Source organism: Montipora capricornis, chromosome 8 (assembly GCF_036669925.1).
Source record: "Montipora capricornis isolate CH-2021 chromosome 8, ASM3666992v2, whole genome shotgun sequence".
Classification (NCBI taxonomy): domain Eukaryota; kingdom Metazoa; phylum Cnidaria; class Anthozoa; order Scleractinia; family Acroporidae; genus Montipora; species Montipora capricornis.
Genome location: NC_090890.1, coordinates 48,605,703 through 48,626,876, shown reverse-complemented (window position 1 = coordinate 48,626,876; position 21,174 = coordinate 48,605,703). Strand labels below are relative to the sequence as shown.

The 21,174-nt window shown below is 40.3% G+C and overlaps 1 pseudogene; it reads left to right on the top strand.

Annotated features, from left to right (window-relative positions):
- LOC138060573 (polyunsaturated fatty acid 5-lipoxygenase-like) overlaps positions 1-21,174 on the top strand; it is a 103,447-nt pseudogene that overhangs the window by 57,813 nt on the left and 24,460 nt on the right.

Sequence of the window (21,174 nt, the reverse complement as noted above, 5' to 3'; positions counted from 1 at the left end):
ACACCATCCAAATAAAACGAAACTTCGTTAGTCCAGAATTCAGAATGTTTTCTTGCGCACCTCCCGCTTCATTTTACGAGCAAATTTCACGCGCAACTTTTTATCGTTTTCAAGCAGAATCCCCTTTCTCCTAGCTGAAAAAGTATGAGTACCCGAGCTCATTTAAATATCGAGAATATGTTCTTCTACTGCTCTATCAAAATTAAGGCCACTCTCCTCCACTAACCCCTTTACTGTCACGTGGACATTCCTTTTCCGTAATTGTTTCATTGTACGGAGCAGTAATCTCAGATCCCGTTGGCTTAGTTGTCTTGGTCTCCCGGTTCTCGTGGAAGTTGAAGACTCTTTAACAGTTCCGGGAAGTTCTCCACTGCATATTCTCTGTACACTCGATTTGAAATTCCACAATCTTGTGCGATTTGTCGATACGAATAGTGACTGTATTTGTTTAAAATACCACGCTAATGCTCTCTTCGATGCTAGTATTTGTTTTGTGAAAACCATATTCCACTTCTTTTCACGCTAAAACATTGACAGAACTACACTCCAAACGTTTTCCAATAACAGCGCAGTTTTAAGTCATTTCGAATGCATATACATAACGTCACACTAGTCAAATTTCACTAGAACTCGTCCGCGCGCATTCGTACACTCGTTTGGTCACGCCAAACATCGTTTATTACCGTCGCAAATTCCGTATTATAGTTATGCCAGAAACTTGGTATCCCTTGACCACGTTAACAGCACTTTTTCCCCAACTAGTCGTTTTCAGACAATGCAGGTCAAAGTGTGGGGCACTTAGCGAGATACTACTGAAATAATCTCCCACCACCCCCTCCCCCCCAGCAATGTTGAGATTTGACACTACAACACAGATTTCAACAAAAATACTGTTTATCTGCATCTTCCAACATTGTTTGGGGGGGAGGGGGGTGGTACGCTCCAATTGTGACCCCAAAAAGCCAACTTTACTTGGAATACATGATTATTGGACAGGTGTCCCAACTACTTTTGACCTGCATTGTCTGAAAGTGAGTATTTCAAAGAGATCAGGTTTGTGGCCTATTGGTCGATGAAAAGCGGGGCTTCTTATGAGAACTCTTGTTTGGTAAGCAAGAAGAACATATTTGTGAACAATATACAAGGAATTTCAATTGCCGTACTTTTCGTATTGTCATATTAGAGTATGGATAAGGGAAAGGCGCAACAGGTGTATATCAGGAAAAAGATAGACAAATGAATACCATGCAGATCAGTGAGTCGGGGTAAAAAATAACAACTTGCATGTTCACACTGTTGTAACGCTTAAGAAACGATGAGCTTTATTTCACTTTCAAAGAGTTCAAAACGTGGTGTTTTGTTTATTAAATCGGATATGCCATCCGCTGCCCACAAGGTCTGTTGTTTACATAGAAATCGTGTTTATACTGTGAGCGCGCGGCTCTGAAAGCTCTTTAGAGTGTTGTCCTCAATGAAAAAATGGAGGCTTCAGAAAGCCAGAGAGTTGTTTACATTATAACGTACAGTCGCGCAGACACTGAAAAGTTCCGTAGAGAGACGTTTGGCGAAGCGATAATAGAGGCATGGAATAGCTTTAACATTGAAATCTCTCACTGGGTGGTAAGCATGGAGGGTCATGCCACTACCGATGCCGATGGCGATCTCAACAAGTACCATTTTCACATGGCGGTAAAACTGAAGAAGAGAGGTAGATGGCTACAAGTAAAGAGATACTTGAGCCAAAAATTCCACATCGAAGTTCATTTCAGTGACCGCCACAATACATATTACAGCGCCTACAAGTATGTCACGAAATCAGACCTCGAAGCGGTTCATTCTGTGGGTCATCCAGACTTAACTACTTGTCCTCGAACGGAAAATGCAATCGCTTCTAACAAAAGAAAACGCAAACTAGGCGGGGTATCGAAGCAAAGAAAGATCAAAGATCCACGGCTAAGTGTTTTTGACGTTTGTAAACTAATTCAACAGAAGTCAATATCCACAAGGCTGGAGCTTGTATGTTTGGCGATGGTTCAAGAACGAGAAGGAAAACGCTGTCTGGCCGAGTTTATAGCAAACCGCGGGAATAAAGCGGTGGATGAAGCATTATCATTAGCGAAAGAATTTTCTCACGCTGAAGAGCAGTGTCTTCGCCTGAAGAAATCGCGAATACAGCTCTTACAAGAATCTAAAGATGCGCCATGCGTGGACGGTTGCGAAGGAAGGTGGTTTGTGGCGGCAAATGAGGTTCTCGACAACCAAGGAATAATCCCCTCGGTTTTCTGCAATGCGATTTATACAGCCCTGTCTAAAGGTCGAGGAAAATTCCGGAATATTTATTTGTATGGAACTGCCAATTCTGGAAAGACTTTTATGTTATCGCCATTGAAAATAATTTATAACACGTTCTGTAATCCAGCAACGGGCTCCTTCGCATGGGTTGGCGCGGAACAAGCAGAAGTCATTCTTTTGAATGACTTTCGGTGGAATCCAACAATAATCGCGTGGGCTGATCTTCTCCAGGCGCTAGAGGGCGATACAATCCATTTACCCGCACCAAAGAACTTTTCTTTAAGAGATATTGAACTAACGCGCGACACGCCTTTTTTTGCTACATCGGATGCCCCGATTGTTTTCATTAGAGCCGGTGCAATAGATCAGACAAACACAAAGATGATGGACATTAGATGGTCTTTTTTCCGGTTCTGGAAGCCCATTTCACAGAGTGAACAGCGAGAAATCGCGCCCTGTGGACATTGTTTTGCACGATTCATTCTAGAGAATTCTAGCAATGTTTACATTGCTGACTGACGGCGACATGATGCTCGCGACAATACTCAGTAACGTTTGCATTCATTTCGCATCAATGAAGAACAGTGTTTAAAAATAAACTATGGCCGGCTACTCTTGTTGAGTATATAAAACAATTGTTGTATAATGCGCTCCAAAGGAACGTGTCTGAATAGAGTTTACAACATTACTCAGTAAATTGAATGTTTTATATAAAGAGCTAATTAATAGCTTTCTTTTCTTGTGCTTTTACTGAGTACTGAGTTGAAAATGCGCAATAACTCATATAATGAAAGAAATAGTTTCTTCAAACTAAAGAAAACATACATACTTTCTAAATTTGTGTTCATTTAATGTCAAATACGTTTTCAATTTGCATAAATCTCCACTATTTAAAGTGAGTATTGTAGTGAGTAATGTTCAGTTCTTTACGTCAACAAAATGCAAATGTCACGCATGTGATAAACTTCTCGTTGTCACGAGTTTTACAAAGTGACAATTACAATTTACACAAGCATTTTCCTCAGATAGCATGAAAATGAAGTTACACTTTACACGCTTTAGAAATTCACAGTATATACTGAAGTGTAAATAATAAAGCATGTTCAGTTTTCACAGTTCCTCATTGCGTGATTAATATTTGGTTCTACCGCCTTTAGAGGCAAGGATAGCTTCTATCCTTTTGTTCAAACTGGCAATTGTGTTATCTATAGTTTCAGTACAAATACAATCAAAAGCTCTTAAAACTCTAGCTTGAAATTCCTCAAACGACTCCCTTGTGATATTTCTAGATATTGCTTCGGATTCTAAATATCTCTTTACAAGATGAAATATGTTCTCGATAGGATTTAGGTCCGGTGAACGCGGAGGGATTTCATGAAATTCAGCCTCTATCTCTTCTAACGCATCCCTAGCTAACCTGCTTGTTTGCGACGGGTCGTTATCCATAACAAATAAACGTCTTCCATCTGTTTTGGGACCAGCTTGCGCAAACGTAATGTTGAAATGTTCCCTTATGAAGTTTCGAAAAAAATCACCGGTCATTTTTTCGTACGGCACTTTTAGAATAACTCCTTTCCCGTATGCTATCGCCACCACAACATGCAATCTTCTCCCTCCGGCCAACTCTTTCGAACCCTTCGCGGTTACCTCAAGGCCTTCGTCTTTCCTACGCCATACCCTTGATCTGTTCGAGGCTGCGCCGCTCTGTGGATTATACTTATGCACGAAAGATACACCATCCAAATAAAACGAAACTTCGTTAGTCCAGAATTCAGAATTTCTTGCCACCTCCCGCTTCATTTTACGAGCAAATTTCACGCGCAACTTTTTATCGTTTTCAAGCAGAATCCCCTTTCTCCTAGCTGAAAAGTATGAGTACCCGAGCTCATTTAAATATCGAGAATATGTTCTTCTACTCGCTCTATCAAAATTAAGGCCACTCTCCTCCACTAACCCCTTGACTGTCACGTGGACATTCCTTTTCCGTAATTGTTTCATTGTACGGAGCAGTAATCTCAGATCCCGTTGGCTTAGTTGTCTTGGTCTCCCGGTTCTCGTGGAAGTTGAAGACTCTTTAACAGTTCCGGGAAGTTCTCCACTGCATATTCTCTGTACACTCGATTTTGAAATTCCACAATCTTGTGCGATTTGTCGATACGAATAGTGACTGTATTTGTTTAAATACCACGCTAATGCTCTCTTCGATGCTAGTATTTGTTTTGTGAAAACCATATTCCACTTCTTTTCACGCTAAAACATTGACAGAACTAACACTCCAAACGTTTTCCAATAAACAGCGCAGTTTTAAGTCATTTCGAATGCATATACATAACGTCACACTAGTCAAAATTTCACTAGAACGCCGTCCGCGCGCATTCGTACACTCGTTTGGTCACGCCAAACATCGTTTATTACCGTCGCAAATTCCGTATTATAGTTATGCCAGAAACTTGGTATCCCTTGACCACGTTAACAGCACTTTTTCCCAACTAGTCGTTTTCAGACAATGCAGGTCAAAAGTGTTGGGACACTTAGCGAGATACTACTGAAATAATCTCCCACCACCCCCTCCCCCCCAAGCAATGTTGAGATTTGACACTACAACACAGATTTCAACAAAAATACTGTTTATCTGCATCTTCCAACATTGTTTGGGGGGGAGGGGGGTGGTACGCTCCAATTGTGACCCCAAAAAGCCAACTTTACTTGGAATACATGATTATTGGACAGGTGTCCCAACTACTTTTGACCTGCATTGTCTGAAAGTGAGTATTTCAAAGAGATCAGGTTTGTGGCCTATTGGTCGATGAAAAGCGGGGCTTCTTATGAGAACTCTTGTTTGGTAAGCAAGAAGAACATATTTGTGAACAATATACAAGGAATTTCAATTGCCGTACTTTTCGTATTGTCATATTAGAGTATGGATAAGGGAAAGGCGCAACAGGTGTATATCAGGAAAAAGATAGACAAATGAATACCATGCAGATCAGTGAGTCGGGGTAAAAAATAACAACTTGCATGTTCACACTGTTGTAACGCTTAAGAAACGATGAGCTTTATTTCACTTTCAAAGAGTTCAAAACGTGGTGTTTTGTTTATTAAATCGGATATGCCATCCGCTGCCCACAAGGTCTGTTGTTTACATAGAAATCGTGTTATACTGTGAGCGCGCGGCTCTGAAAGCTCTTTAGAGTGTTGTCCTCAATGAAAAAATGGAGGCTTCAGAAAGCCAGAGAGTTGTTTACATTATAACGTACAGTCGCGCAGACACTGAAAAGTTCCGTAGAGAGACGTTTGGCGAAGCGATAATAGAGGCATGGAATAGCTTTAACATTGAAATCTCTCACTGGGTGGTAAGCATGGAGGGTCATGCCACTACCGATGCCGATGGCGATCTCAACAAGTACCATTTTCACATGGCGGTAAAACTGAAGAAGAGAGGTAGATGGCTACAAGTAAAGAGATACTTGAGCCAAAAATTCCACATCGAAGTTCATTTCAGTGACCGCCACAATACATATTACAGCGCCTACAAGTATGTCACGAAATCAGACCTCGAAGCGGTTCATTCTGTGGGTCATCCAGACTTAACTACTTGTCCTCGAACGGAAAATGCAATCGCTTCTAACAAAAGAAAACGCAAACTAGGCGGGGTATCGAAGCAAAGAAAGATCAAAGATCCACGGCTAAGTGTTTTTGACGTTTGTAAACTAATTCAACAGAAGTCAATATCCACAAGGCTGGAGCTTGTATGTTTGGCGATGGTTCAAGAACGAGAAGGAAAACGCTGTCTGGCCGAGTTTATAGCAAACCGCGGGAATAAAGCGGTGGATGAAGCATTATCATTAGCGAAAGAATTTTCTCACGCTGAAGAGCAGTGTCTTCGCCTGAAGAAATCGCGAATACAGCTCTTACAAGAATCTAAAGATGCGCCATGCGTGGACGGTTGCGAAGGAAGGTGGTTTGTGGCGGCAAATGAGGTTCTCGACAACCAAGGAATAATCCCCTCGGTTTTCTGCAATGCGATTTATACAGCCCTGTCTAAAGGTCGAGGAAAATTCCGGAATATTTATTTGTATGGAACTGCCAATTCTGGAAAGACTTTTTTATGTTATCGCCATTGAAAATAATTTATAACACGTTCTGTAATCCAGCAACGGGCTCCTTCGCATGGGTTGGCGCGGAACAAGCAGAAGTCATTCTTTTGAATGACTTTCGGTGGAATCCAACAATAATCGCGTGGGCTGATCTTCTCCAGGCGCTAGAGGGCGATACAATCCATTTACCCGCACCAAAGAACTTTTCTTTAAGAGATATTGAACTAACGCGCGACACGCCTTTTTTTGCTACATCGGATGCCCCGATTGTTTTCATTAGAGCCGGTGCAATAGATCAGACAAACACAAAGATGATGGACATTAGATGGTCTTTTTTCCGGTTCTGGAAGCCCATTTCACAGAGTGAACAGCGAGAAATCGCGCCCTGTGGACATTGTTTTGCACGATTCATTCTAGAGAATTCTAGCAATGTTTACATTGCTGACTGACGGCGACATGATGCTCGCGACAATACTCAGTAACGTTTGCATTCATTTCGCATCAATGAAGAACAGTGTTTAAAAATAAACTATGGCCGGCTACTCTTGTTGAGTATATAAAAACAATTGTTGTATAATGCGCTCCAAAGGAACGTGTCTGAATAGAGTTTACAACATTACTCAGTAAATTGAATGTTTTATATAAAGAGCTAATTAATAGCTTTCTTTTCTTGTGCTTTTACTGAGTACTGAGTTGAAAATGCGCAATAACTCATATAATGAAAGAAATAGTTTCTTCAAACTAAAGAAAACATACATACTTTCTAAATTTGTGTTCATTTAATGTCAAATACGTTTTCAATTTGCATAAATCTCCACTATTTAAAGTGAGTATTGTAGTGAGTAATGTTCAGTTCTTTACGTCAACAAAATGCAAATGTCACGCATGTGATAAACTTCTCGTTGTCACGAGTTTTACAAAGTGACAATTACAATTTACACAAGCATTTTCCTCAGATAGCATGAAAATGAAGTTACACTTTACACGCTTTAGAAATTCACAGTATATACTGAAGTGTAAATAATAAAGCATGTTCAGTTTTCACAGTTCCTCATTGCGTGATTAATATTTGGTTCTACCGCCTTTAGAGGCAAGGATAGCTTCTATCCTTTTGTTCAAACTGGCAATTGTGTTATCTATAGTTTCAGTACAAATACAATCAAAAGCTCTTAAAACTCTAGCTTGAAATTCCTCAAACGACTCCCTTGTGATATTTCTAGATATTGCTTCGGATTCTAAATATCTCTTTACAAGATGAAATATGTTCTCGATAGGATTTAGGTCCGGTGAACGCGGAGGGATTTCATGAAATTCAGCCTCTATCTCTTCTAACGCATCCCTAGCTAACCTGCTTGTTTGCGACGGGTCGTTATCCATAACAAATAAACGTCTTCCATCTGTTTTGGGACCAGCTTGCGCAAACGTAATGTTGAAATGTTCCCTTATGAAGTTTCGAAAAAAATCACCGGTCATTTTTTCGTACGGCACTTTTAGAATAACTCCTTTCCCGTATGCTATCGCCACCACAACATGCAATCTTCTCCCTCCGGCCAACTCTTTCGAACCCTTCGCGGTTACCTCAAGGCCTTCGTCTTTCCTACGCCATACCCTTGATCTGTTCGAGGCTGCGCCGCTCTGTGGATTATACTTATGCACGAAAGATACACCATCCAAATAAAACGAAACTTCGTTAGTCCAGAATTCAGAATTTCTTGCCACCTCCCGCTTCATTTTACGAGCAAATTTCACGCGCAACTTTTTATCGTTTTCAAGCAGAATCCCCTTTCTCCTAGCTGAAAAGTATGAGTACCCGAGCTCATTTAAATATCGAGAATATGTTCTTCTACTCGCTCTATCAAAATTAAGGCCACTCTCCTCCACTAACCCCTTGACTGTCACGTGGACATTCCTTTTCCGTAATTGTTTCATTGTACGGAGCAGTAATCTCAGATCCCGTTGGCTTAGTTGTCTTGGTCTCCCGGTTCTCGTGGAAGTTGAAGACTCTTTAACAGTTCCGGGAAGTTCTCCACTGCATATTCTCTGTACACTCGATTTTGAAATTCCACAATCTTGTGCGATTTGTCGATACGAATAGTGACTGTATTTGTTTAAATACCACGCTAATGCTCTCTTCGATGCTAGTATTTGTTTTGTGAAAACCATATTCCACTTCTTTTCACGCTAAAACATTGACAGAACTAACACTCCAAACGTTTTCCAATAAACAGCGCAGTTTTAAGTCATTTCGAATGCATATACATAACGTCACACTAGTCAAAATTTCACTAGAACGCCGTCCGCGCGCATTCGTACACTCGTTTGGTCACGCCAAACATCGTTTATTACCGTCGCAAATTCCGTATTATAGTTATGCCAGAAACTTGGTATCCCTTGACCACGTTAACAGCACTTTTTCCCAACTAGTCGTTTTCAGACAATGCAGGTCAAAAGTGTTGGGACACTTAGCGAGATACTACTGAAATAATCTCCCACCACCCCCTCCCCCCCAAGCAATGTTGAGATTTGACACTACAACACAGATTTCAACAAAAATACTGTTTATCTGCATCTTCCAACATTGTTTGGGGGATAGGGGGGTGGTACGCTCCAATTATGACCCCAAAAAGCCAACTTTACTTGAAATACATGATTATTGGACAGGTGTCCCAACTACTTTTGACCTGCATTGTCTGAAAGTGAGTATTTCAAAGAGATCAGGTTTGTGGCCTATTGGTCGATGAAAAGCGGGGCTTCTTATGAGAACTCTTGTTTGGTAAGCAAGAAGAACATATTTGTGAACAATATACAAGGAATTTCAATTGCCGTACTTTTCGTATTGTCATATTAGAGTATGGATAAGGGAAAGGCGCAACAGGTGTATATCAGGAAAAAGATAGACAAATGAATACCATGCAGATCAGTGAGTCGGGGTAAAAAATAACAACTTGCATGTTCACACTGTTGTAACGCTTAAGAAACGATGAGCTTTATTTCACTTTCAAAGAGTTCAAAACGTGGTGTTTTGTTTATTAAATCGGATATGCCATCCGCTGCCCACAAGGTCTGTTGTTTACATAGAAATCGTGTTATACTGTGAGCGCGCGGCTCTGAAAGCTCTTTAGAGTGTTGTCCTCAATGAAAAAATGGAGGCTTCAGAAAGCCAGAGAGTTGTTTACATTATAACGTACAGTCGCGCAGACACTGAAAAGTTCCGTAGAGAGACGTTTGGCGAAGCGATAATAGAGGCATGGAATAGCTTTAACATTGAAATCTCTCACTGGGTGGTAAGCATGGAGGGTCATGCCACTACCGATGCCGATGGCGATCTCAACAAGTACCATTTTCACATGGCGGTAAAACTGAAGAAGAGAGGTAGATGGCTACAAGTAAAGAGATACTTGAGCCAAAAATTCCACATCGAAGTTCATTTCAGTGACCGCCACAATACATATTACAGCGCCTACAAGTATGTCACGAAATCAGACCTCGAAGCGGTTCATTCTGTGGGTCATCCAGACTTAACTACTTGTCCTCGAACGGAAAATGCAATCGCTTCTAACAAAAGAAAACGCAAACTAGGCGGGGTATCGAAGCAAAGAAAGATCAAAGATCCACGGCTAAGTGTTTTTGACGTTTGTAAACTAATTCAACAGAAGTCAATATCCACAAGGCTGGAGCTTGTATGTTTGGCGATGGTTCAAGAACGAGAAGGAAAACGCTGTCTGGCCGAGTTTATAGCAAACCGCGGGAATAAAGCGGTGGATGAAGCATTATCATTAGCGAAAGAATTTTCTCACGCTGAAGAGCAGTGTCTTCGCCTGAAGAAATCGCGAATACAGCTCTTACAAGAATCTAAAGATGCGCCATGCGTGGACGGTTGCGAAGGAAGGTGGTTTGTGGCGGCAAATGAGGTTCTCGACAACCAAGGAATAATCCCCTCGGTTTTCTGCAATGCGATTTATACAGCCCTGTCTAAAGGTCGAGGAAAATTCCGGAATATTTATTTGTATGGAACTGCCAATTCTGGAAAGACTTTTTTTATGTTATCGCCATTGAAAATAATTTATAACACGTTCTGTAATCCAGCAACGGGCTCCTTCGCATGGGTTGGCGCGGAACAAGCAGAAGTCATTCTTTTGAATGACTTTCGGTGGAATCCAACAATAATCGCGTGGGCTGATCTTCTCCAGGCGCTAGAGGGCGATACAATCCATTTACCCGCACCAAAGAACTTTTCTTTAAGAGATATTGAACTAACGCGCGACACGCCTTTTTTTGCTACATCGGATGCCCCGATTGTTTTCATTAGAGCCGGTGCAATAGATCAGACAAACACAAAGATGATGGACATTAGATGGTCTTTTTTCCGGTTCTGGAAGCCCATTTCACAGAGTGAACAGCGAGAAATCGCGCCCTGTGGACATTGTTTTGCACGATTCATTCTAGAGAATTCTAGCAATGTTTACATTGCTGACTGACGGCGACATGATGCTCGCGACAATACTCAGTAACGTTTGCATTCATTTCGCATCAATGAAGAACAGTGTTTAAAAATAAACTATGGCCGGCTACTCTTGTTGAGTATATAAAAACAATTGTTGTATAATGCGCTCCAAAGGAACGTGTCTGAATAGAGTTTACAACATTACTCAGTAAATTGAATGTTTTATATAAAGAGCTAATTAATAGCTTTCTTTTCTTGTGCTTTTACTGAGTACTGAGTTGAAAATGCGCAATAACTCATATAATGAAAGAAATAGTTTCTTCAAACTAAAGAAAACATACATACTTTCTAAATTTGTGTTCATTTAATGTCAAATACGTTTTCAATTTGCATAAATCTCCACTATTTAAAGTGAGTATTGTAGTGAGTAATGTTCAGTTCTTTACGTCAACAAAATGCAAATGTCACGCATGTGATAAACTTCTCGTTGTCACGAGTTTTACAAAGTGACAATTACAATTTACACAAGCATTTTCCTCAGATAGCATGAAAATGAAGTTACACTTTACACGCTTTAGAAATTCACAGTATATACTGAAGTGTAAATAATAAAGCATGTTCAGTTTTCACAGTTCCTCATTGCGTGATTAATATTTGGTTCTACCGCCTTTAGAGGCAAGGATAGCTTCTATCCTTTTGTTCAAACTGGCAATTGTGTTATCTATAGTTTCAGTACAAATACAATCAAAAGCTCTTAAAACTCTAGCTTGAAATTCCTCAAACGACTCCCTTGTGATATTTCTAGATATTGCTTCGGATTCTAAATATCTCTTTACAAGATGAAATATGTTCTCGATAGGATTTAGGTCCGGTGAACGCGGAGGGATTTCATGAAATTCAGCCTCTATCTCTTCTAACGCATCCCTAGCTAACCTGCTTGTTTGCGACGGGTCGTTATCCATAACAAATAAACGTCTTCCATCTGTTTTGGGACCAGCTTGCGCAAACGTAATGTTGAAATGTTCCCTTATGAAGTTTCGAAAAAAATCACCGGTCATTTTTTCGTACGGCACTTTTAGAATAACTCCTTTCCCGTATGCTATCGCCACCACAACATGCAATCTTCTCCCTCCGGCCAACTCTTTCGAACCCTTCGCGGTTACCTCAAGGCCTTCGTCTTTCCTACGCCATACCCTTGATCTGTTCGAGGCTGCGCCGCTCTGTGGATTATACTTATGCACGAAAGATACACCATCCAAATAAAACGAAACTTCGTTAGTCCAGAATTCAGAATTTCTTGCCACCTCCCGCTTCATTTTACGAGCAAATTTCACGCGCAACTTTTTATCGTTTTCAAGCAGAATCCCCTTTCTCCTAGCTGAAAAGTATGAGTACCCGAGCTCATTTAAATATCGAGAATATGTTCTTCTACTCGCTCTATCAAAATTAAGGCCACTCTCCTCCACTAACCCCTTGACTGTCACGTGGACATTCCTTTTCCGTAATTGTTTCATTGTACGGAGCAGTAATCTCAGATCCCGTTGGCTTAGTTGTCTTGGTCTCCCGGTTCTCGTGGAAGTTGAAGACTCTTTAACAGTTCCGGGAAGTTCTCCACTGCATATTCTCTGTACACTCGATTTTGAAATTCCACAATCTTGTGCGATTTGTCGATACGAATAGTGACTGTATTTGTTTAAATACCACGCTAATGCTCTCTTCGATGCTAGTATTTGTTTTGTGAAAACCATATTCCACTTCTTTTCACGCTAAAACATTGACAGAACTAACACTCCAAACGTTTTCCAATAAACAGCGCAGTTTTAAGTCATTTCGAATGCATATACATAACGTCACACTAGTCAAAATTTCACTAGAACGCCGTCCGCGCGCATTCGTACACTCGTTTGGTCACGCCAAACATCGTTTATTACCGTCGCAAATTCCGTATTATAGTTATGCCAGAAACTTGGTATCCCTTGACCACGTTAACAGCACTTTTTCCCAACTAGTCGTTTTCAGACAATGCAGGTCAAAAGTGTTGGGACACTTAGCGAGATACTACTGAAATAATCTCCCACCACCCCCTCCCCCCCAAGCAATGTTGAGATTTGACACTACAACACAGATTTCAACAAAAATACTGTTTATCTGCATCTTCCAACATTGTTTGGGGGGGAGGGGGTGGTACGCTCCAATTGTGACCCCAAAAAGCCAACTTTACTTGGAATACATGATTATTGGACAGGTGTCCCAACTACTTTTGACCTGCATTGTCTGAAAGTGAGTATTTCAAAGAGATCAGGTTTGTGGCCTATTGGTCGATGAAAAGCGGGGCTTCTTATGAGAACTCTTGTTTGGTAAGCAAGAAGAACATATTTGTGAACAATATACAAGGAATTTCAATTGCCGTACTTTTCGTATTGTCATATTAGAGTATGGATAAGGGAAAGGCGCAACAGGTGTATATCAGGAAAAAGATAGACAAATGAATACCATGCAGATCAGTGAGTCGGGGTAAAAAATAACAACTTGCATGTTCACACTGTTGTAACGCTTAAGAAACGATGAGCTTTATTTCACTTTCAAAGAGTTCAAAACGTGGTGTTTTGTTTATTAAATCGGATATGCCATCCGCTGCCCACAAGGTCTGTTGTTTACATAGAAATCGTGTTATACTGTGAGCGCGCGGCTCTGAAAGCTCTTTAGAGTGTTGTCCTCAATGAAAAAATGGAGGCTTCAGAAAGCCAGAGAGTTGTTTACATTATAACGTACAGTCGCGCAGACACTGAAAAGTTCCGTAGAGAGACGTTTGGCGAAGCGATAATAGAGGCATGGAATAGCTTTAACATTGAAATCTCTCACTGGGTGGTAAGCATGGAGGGTCATGCCACTACCGATGCCGATGGCGATCTCAACAAGTACCATTTTCACATGGCGGTAAAACTGAAGAAGAGAGGTAGATGGCTACAAGTAAAGAGATACTTGAGCCAAAAATTCCACATCGAAGTTCATTTCAGTGACCGCCACAATACATATTACAGCGCCTACAAGTATGTCACGAAATCAGACCTCGAAGCGGTTCATTCTGTGGGTCATCCAGACTTAACTACTTGTCCTCGAACGGAAAATGCAATCGCTTCTAACAAAAGAAAACGCAAACTAGGCGGGGTATCGAAGCAAAGAAAGATCAAAGATCCACGGCTAAGTGTTTTTGACGTTTGTAAACTAATTCAACAGAAGTCAATATCCACAAGGCTGGAGCTTGTATGTTTGGCGATGGTTCAAGAACGAGAAGGAAAACGCTGTCTGGCCGAGTTTATAGCAAACCGCGGGAATAAAGCGGTGGATGAAGCATTATCATTAGCGAAAGAATTTTCTCACGCTGAAGAGCAGTGTCTTCGCCTGAAGAAATCGCGAATACAGCTCTTACAAGAATCTAAAGATGCGCCATGCGTGGACGGTTGCGAAGGAAGGTGGTTTGTGGCGGCAAATGAGGTTCTCGACAACCAAGGAATAATCCCCTCGGTTTTCTGCAATGCGATTTATACAGCCCTGTCTAAAGGTCGAGGAAAATTCCGGAATATTTATTTGTATGGAACTGCCAATTCTGGAAAGACTTTTTTTATGTTATCGCCATTGAAAATAATTTATAACACGTTCTGTAATCCAGCAACGGGCTCCTTCGCATGGGTTGGCGCGGAACAAGCAGAAGTCATTCTTTTGAATGACTTTCGGTGGAATCCAACAATAATCGCGTGGGCTGATCTTCTCCAGGCGCTAGAGGGCGATACAATCCATTTACCCGCACCAAAGAACTTTTCTTTAAGAGATATTGAACTAACGCGCGACACGCCTTTTTTTGCTACATCGGATGCCCCGATTGTTTTCATTAGAGCCGGTGCAATAGATCAGACAAACACAAAGATGATGGACATTAGATGGTCTTTTTTCCGGTTCTGGAAGCCCATTTCACAGAGTGAACAGCGAGAAATCGCGCCCTGTGGACATTGTTTTGCACGATTCATTCTAGAGAATTCTAGCAATGTTTACATTGCTGACTGACGGCGACATGATGCTCGCGACAATACTCAGTAACGTTTGCATTCATTTCGCATCAATGAAGAACAGTGTTTAAAAATAAACTATGGCCGGCTACTCTTGTTGAGTATATAAAAACAATTGTTGTATAATGCGCTCCAAAGGAACGTGTCTGAATAGAGTTTACAACATTACTCAGTAAATTGAATGTTTTATATAAAGAGCTAATTAATAGCTTTCTTTTCTTGTGCTTTTACTGAGTACTGAGTTGAAAATGCGCAATAACTCATATAATGAAAGAAATAGTTTCTTCAAACTAAAGAAAACATACATACTTTCTAAATTTGTGTTCATTTAATGTCAAATACGTTTTCAATTTGCATAAATCTCCACTATTTAAAGTGAGTATTGTAGTGAGTAATGTTCAGTTCTTTACGTCAACAAAATGCAAATGTCACGCATGTGATAAACTTCTCGTTGTCACGAGTTTTACAAAGTGACAATTACAATTTACACAAGCATTTTCCTCAGATAGCATGAAAATGAAGTTACACTTTACACGCTTTAGAAATTCACAGTATATACTGAAGTGTAAATAATAAAGCATGTTCAGTTTTCACAGTTCCTCATTGCGTGATTAATATTTGGTTCTACCGCCTTTAGAGGCAAGGATAGCTTCTATCCTTTTGTTCAAACTGGCAATTGTGTTATCTATAGTTTCAGTACAAATACAATCAAAAGCTCTTAAAACTCTAGCTTGAAATTCCTCAAACGACTCCCTTGTGATATTTCTAGATATTGCTTCGGATTCTAAATATCTCTTTACAAGATGAAATATGTTCTCGATAGGATTTAGGTCCGGTGAACGCGGAGGGATTTCATGAAATTCAGCCTCTATCTCTTCTAACGCATCCCTAGCTAACCTGCTTGTTTGCGACGGGTCGTTATCCATAACAAATAAACGTCTTCCATCTGTTTTGGGACCAGCTTGCGCAAACGTAATGTTGAAATGTTCCCTTATGAAGTTTCGAAAAAAATCACCGGTCATTTTTTCGTACGGCACTTTTAGAATAACTCCTTTCCCGTATGCTATCGCCACCACAACATGCAATCTTCTCCCTCCGGCCAACTCTTTCGAACCCTTCGCGGTTACCTCAAGGCCTTCGTCTTTCCTACGCCATACCCTTGATCTGTTCGAGGCTGCGCCGCTCTGTGGATTATACTTATGCACGAAAGATACACCATCCAAATAAAACGAAACTTCGTTAGTCCAGAATTCAGAATTTCTTGCCACCTCCCGCTTCATTTTACGAGCAAATTTCACGCGCAACTTTTTATCGTTTTCAAGCAGAATCCCCTTTCTCCTAGCTGAAAAGTATGAGTACCCGAGCTCATTTAAATATCGAGAATATGTTCTTCTACTCGCTCTATCAAAATTAAGGCCACTCTCCTCCACTAACCCCTTGACTGTCACGTGGACATTCCTTTTCCGTAATTGTTTCATTGTACGGAGCAGTAATCTCAGATCCCGTTGGCTTAGTTGTCTTGGTCTCCCGGTTCTCGTGGAAGTTGAAGACTCTTTAACAGTTCCGGGAAGTTCTCCACTGCATATTCTCTGTACACTCGATTTTGAAATTCCACAATCTTGTGCGATTTGTCGATACGAATAGTGACTGTATTTGTTTAAATACCACGCTAATGCTCTCTTCGATGCTAGTATTTGTTTTGTGAAAACCATATTCCACTTCTTTTCACGCTAAAACATTGACAGAACTAACACTCCAAACGTTTTCCAATAAACAGCGCAGTTTTAAGTCATTTCGAATGCATATACATAACGTCACACTAGTCAAAATTTCACTAGAACGCCGTCCGCGCGCATTCGTACACTCGTTTGGTCACGCCAAACATCGTTTATTACCGTCGCAAATTCCGTATTATAGTTATGCCAGAAACTTGGTATCCCTTGACCACGTTAACAGCACTTTTTCCCAACTAGTCGTTTTCAGACAATGCAGGTCAAAAGTGTTGGGACACTTAGCGAGATACTACTGAAATAATCTCCCACCACCCCCTCCCCCCCAAGCAATGTTGAGATTTGACACTACAACACAGATTTCAACAAAAATACTGTTTATCTGCATCTTCCAACATTGTTTGGGGGGGAGGGGGGTGGTACGCTCCAATTGTGACCCCAAAAAGCCAACTTTACTTGAAATACATGATTATTGGACAGGTGTCCCAACTACTTTTGACCTGCATTGTTTTATTGCTGAGTGGACGCGTTCCTTGACCATATCAAGGCCAAAAAAGAGAACAAAAACCTACAACAAAGAAATTTGTTGGGTTTCATAACCATTCCCCTCCATTAACCATGGTAATAGTCATTTTATATCTAGCAAGCCCGAGCAGAATAATTGTTCTTTTAAAAACTCAAGGATCAACAACTCCTCCATATATGGTCGACTAAAGCATCGATTTCTGCCTCGGTCAATTCGGGTTTAAAACGGTTTTTGTCGGCCATTTTTTCCAGAGCTGCAAAAGAGTTTTCAGCTCGTTTTATTGCTGAGTGGACGCGTTCCTTGACCATATTTGGTAAAGCAGGTATATGAACTGATAGCCTTTGTCCAGCGAGCAAATTAATGAAAATACTGGAATTCTGATATCTGTAGTTCAGTTTTTAATAAACACATTTATTTCAGATTAATCAGTCCCGGTTCGGCATGAAGTGGAACAGCAAACATTTCAGATAACACCATTGTGTATATGGTCCTGATAGAGCTGATCATGATAAGCTAGGTCTTATATTTAACAAAGAGAAATGTGTGTTTCAGATACCAAGGCTCTCATCTACGTTCCGGTATCTCTTATCCCGCCCTGAAAATGGGCCTGGAACTTTTCCTGGCCCATTTTCAGGGCGGGTTAAGAGGGAGTCCCGGAACAGGACTAGGCCTAATACTGTTACAGCAAGGGACTGGAACATCCAAAGAGAACGTCAAGGCTGTTAATTAAGCCAAGCAGGTGAACAAGAAAATGTGCCAGAAGTCACAAACGTTTCTTACTATTAAAGGCCAAGTGAATTTCAAAGCAAGATTTATCCCTGACCTTGCGACAATGCATGGCAGATCTAGAGATACAGTACCGCTCAGATATACGTTAACAGCGCAGACGCGTTTTATACGCATATATGCGTATGATTATACGCACATATGCGTATAGTTATACGCACATACGTGGATGTAGTGTTGGTAAGTGATGAAAAACATCTCGTCTGCTCATGAAAGTTCCGTTTGAAAAGGATAACCAGTTTATATCGATAAGCACATGCTTTCTATCTAACTCGTGTACACTTGCAACAGCGTATCGGGAGAAGTCTTCATGCAGTTCGTGGTCGTGTAGTTTTTAGTGCTGTAAAGCTATTCTTTAGAACAATAACCCGCTAACAATAGAAAGACAATAAGCCAGCTCATACATACTAATGAACAGACGCTTATATACGCATTTTTATACGCACATACGCGTATACTTATACGCACATACGCGTATATTTATACGCGTATTATGCCGGTTTTTGGTTAACGTATATCTCAGCGGTACGGTAGCCTCTGAGGATATTGACAAAGAAAGGAGAACCATTTGTTTGGTCCTGAGCACAATGCGGCCTTTACAGCCGCCTGAGGAGACGGTTAGCCCAAGCACACAATGCAATAGACCATTTTCGAATTCTCACGGCTGGACTGGATCTAATATGGAATGGAGGCTAATGTGGGCAAATCTTTTCAAATACAAATATAATTTGCCCGCATTAGCCTCCATTTCATGCTAGATCCAGTCCAACCGTTAGAATACGAAACTGGCCTATTTGGGATATTTTTATCGCGTAAAGCAAAGAAAAAGATCATTAATAGTAATGATGCTAGCACAATTGGTCTTGGAGCATTCCTGGTACCAGAGTGTTTTGTCATGCCATGATGGTGAACACAAAACAACGGTTACGAACTAAGGAATTGTGGCCTGGTATTAATAAGGAAACTGGAGCATTTTGCAAAACATGTCATGGCTTTCACTAATTTTGAGTGGGTTATTAGCAATCCTGAACCCTTCACGTAACTGTACTGCCTCAAGGACCTTGGAAAGACATTGCGACTGACTTCATGGGTCTACTGCCATCAGGAGACTATACTTTCGCACTGACTATTATAGTAGATATGTTGAAATTATAAGTATTTCAAAATAAACTCCGAGGTAGCCATTAGTAGCCAGGAGAGGATATTTGCAACTCACGGATTAAGCAGTACAGTGACAAGTGACGATGATCCCAAATTGTGGTGGAATCTTCTAAAACGTTTATTTAAATTAAAGTTTCGTCATAGGTTCGAGATATATCGATATATATCCGGATTTTACTTTGGCAGAAATATAAACGATGTGGCTTTGAGTAGCGATTTGTAAAATACTTAAGTTCATCCAATTTTGTAAAAGCCCCGAAAAAGCACATTTACAGCCTTGCAGCAAAATCGTGATTTGGCTATAAAACTTTACTGGACGTTTTCTCGGCTATTGCAAAAGAGTTGACCTTTTACAGAGCTAATTCTTCGTTTCAGCTCCAATTCTTTGGACTATTTTGATACAGTTCAATGCACAAAACGGATGTCAGCGTTTTTCAATTTCTTGACGTATTTGGATTTTATGCCGTTCTAAGTGTATACTGAAATTCCCGGTCAAAGACACTATTTTAACTTTGATGAAAGGTAAAATCGTTGACACCATTTAGCTGAAAATTTGTCCCAAAAGTGATTGCGCAAGAAATTTTCAGGAAATCTCTCCAGGAGTTGAGCAAAGAACCGACAAACTCGACCCACACCTGTTTCCAGTTCAGGAATGTATCCCGGAAAATTTGCTGGAAGGAGTAGTGTTCATACCACTTCAAACGAAAAGCATAATGAAAATTCTCAGACTTTTTTCTAAGTTTTAGGCGCACAATCATCTTGCTCAAATTCTAGATTTCGGAAAAACTAGAAAGACGTCGTACTTCATCTTGTATGAAAGTTTTTTTTAAGAAGCCTTTTTCACCGTTTTGTTGTTGTTGTTGTTGTTGGACGCTTATATCGAGACGGGAAATTCGCATGGTCATGAACGCTTGTGCGAAATTAAAATTGTTTAGTTAGGTGTTCAGCTGGGTAACGAAAAACTAAATTAAAAATCATGAAAATATAAATGTCATTACAGAAAATGAAATCTTTATTTTCGTTCAAGTTGGTATTTAACCAGCTGGACTAAGGAACTAGGGAATAAGGAAAAAGTTTGATAAAAATTTTGTAAGTTGTCAATTAATTTTAAAATTAGAGTCGGACTGAAAGTGCCACTTATTTGTTAATTTTATCATCATTTCTTTGAGTGTATCATTTCTGTTAACAAAAAAGCGCTGTACATATTGCTGTTTAACAAATGATTTCGGATGTCCATTAATTTTTTTTCTTTTTTTCTTTTTTTACTTGTTTGAAAATGTCTTCCGTAATTGGTATAAATTTATCCAAGATTCAAAAGTTAATCAAACGAAGCCCCGCCTACCCTGTTCTTCAAATCGACAAAGAGGAAATAAAGTGTCCTTTAAGTGCAGTGTCCACGCAAAAAAGCGAAGTTCAAATTTAGACTCCTTCATTACGCAATTTCAGTTTCTCTCCTGGTTGCAATGTTAATGTCTAGAACAGGGTAATCTTTGTGATAGTGCGGTCAAAAAAGGTTTTTATTTAAGCGAAAAATATCCTAGAAGTACGGAACTCCAGTGCACCTTCCCGACATGCAACTACATGGCATAAAATAATTACGGAACACACCTAGTGGTACGGGTTATACATTTACTACCACAGTAAGCCTAAAGGCTCGTATGTATACCGAGAAAATACAAGGGATCCATGGAATCATTCATGATATACCTGACTCACATCAAGGTGTGGCATAATTCGCATGTATTGCCTATAAAACCCTATTATTTTTGAATGTCTTGATAACAATTTATGCATAAGCGAGATTAGTAAAGGTTCAGCATACGCAGTTACTAATAATTACTTTGTTTACAGGTCTAGTTCTCGCTTCATTATTCTTGTTCATGCTAAATCTAAAAAAAAATATTGTAAACGTACCTTAAGGCGATATGACGCCGCAATAAAGCATCCAGTTGAAGTGGTCACTACGAGTAGATACCTCGAGTATATTATTGGTGAAATCTTTTAAAATTTCGATGTCAACTTTTGGAGTGACAGGTTATTGCCAGAGTGCACTCAGCAGATTCATGTTGATCTT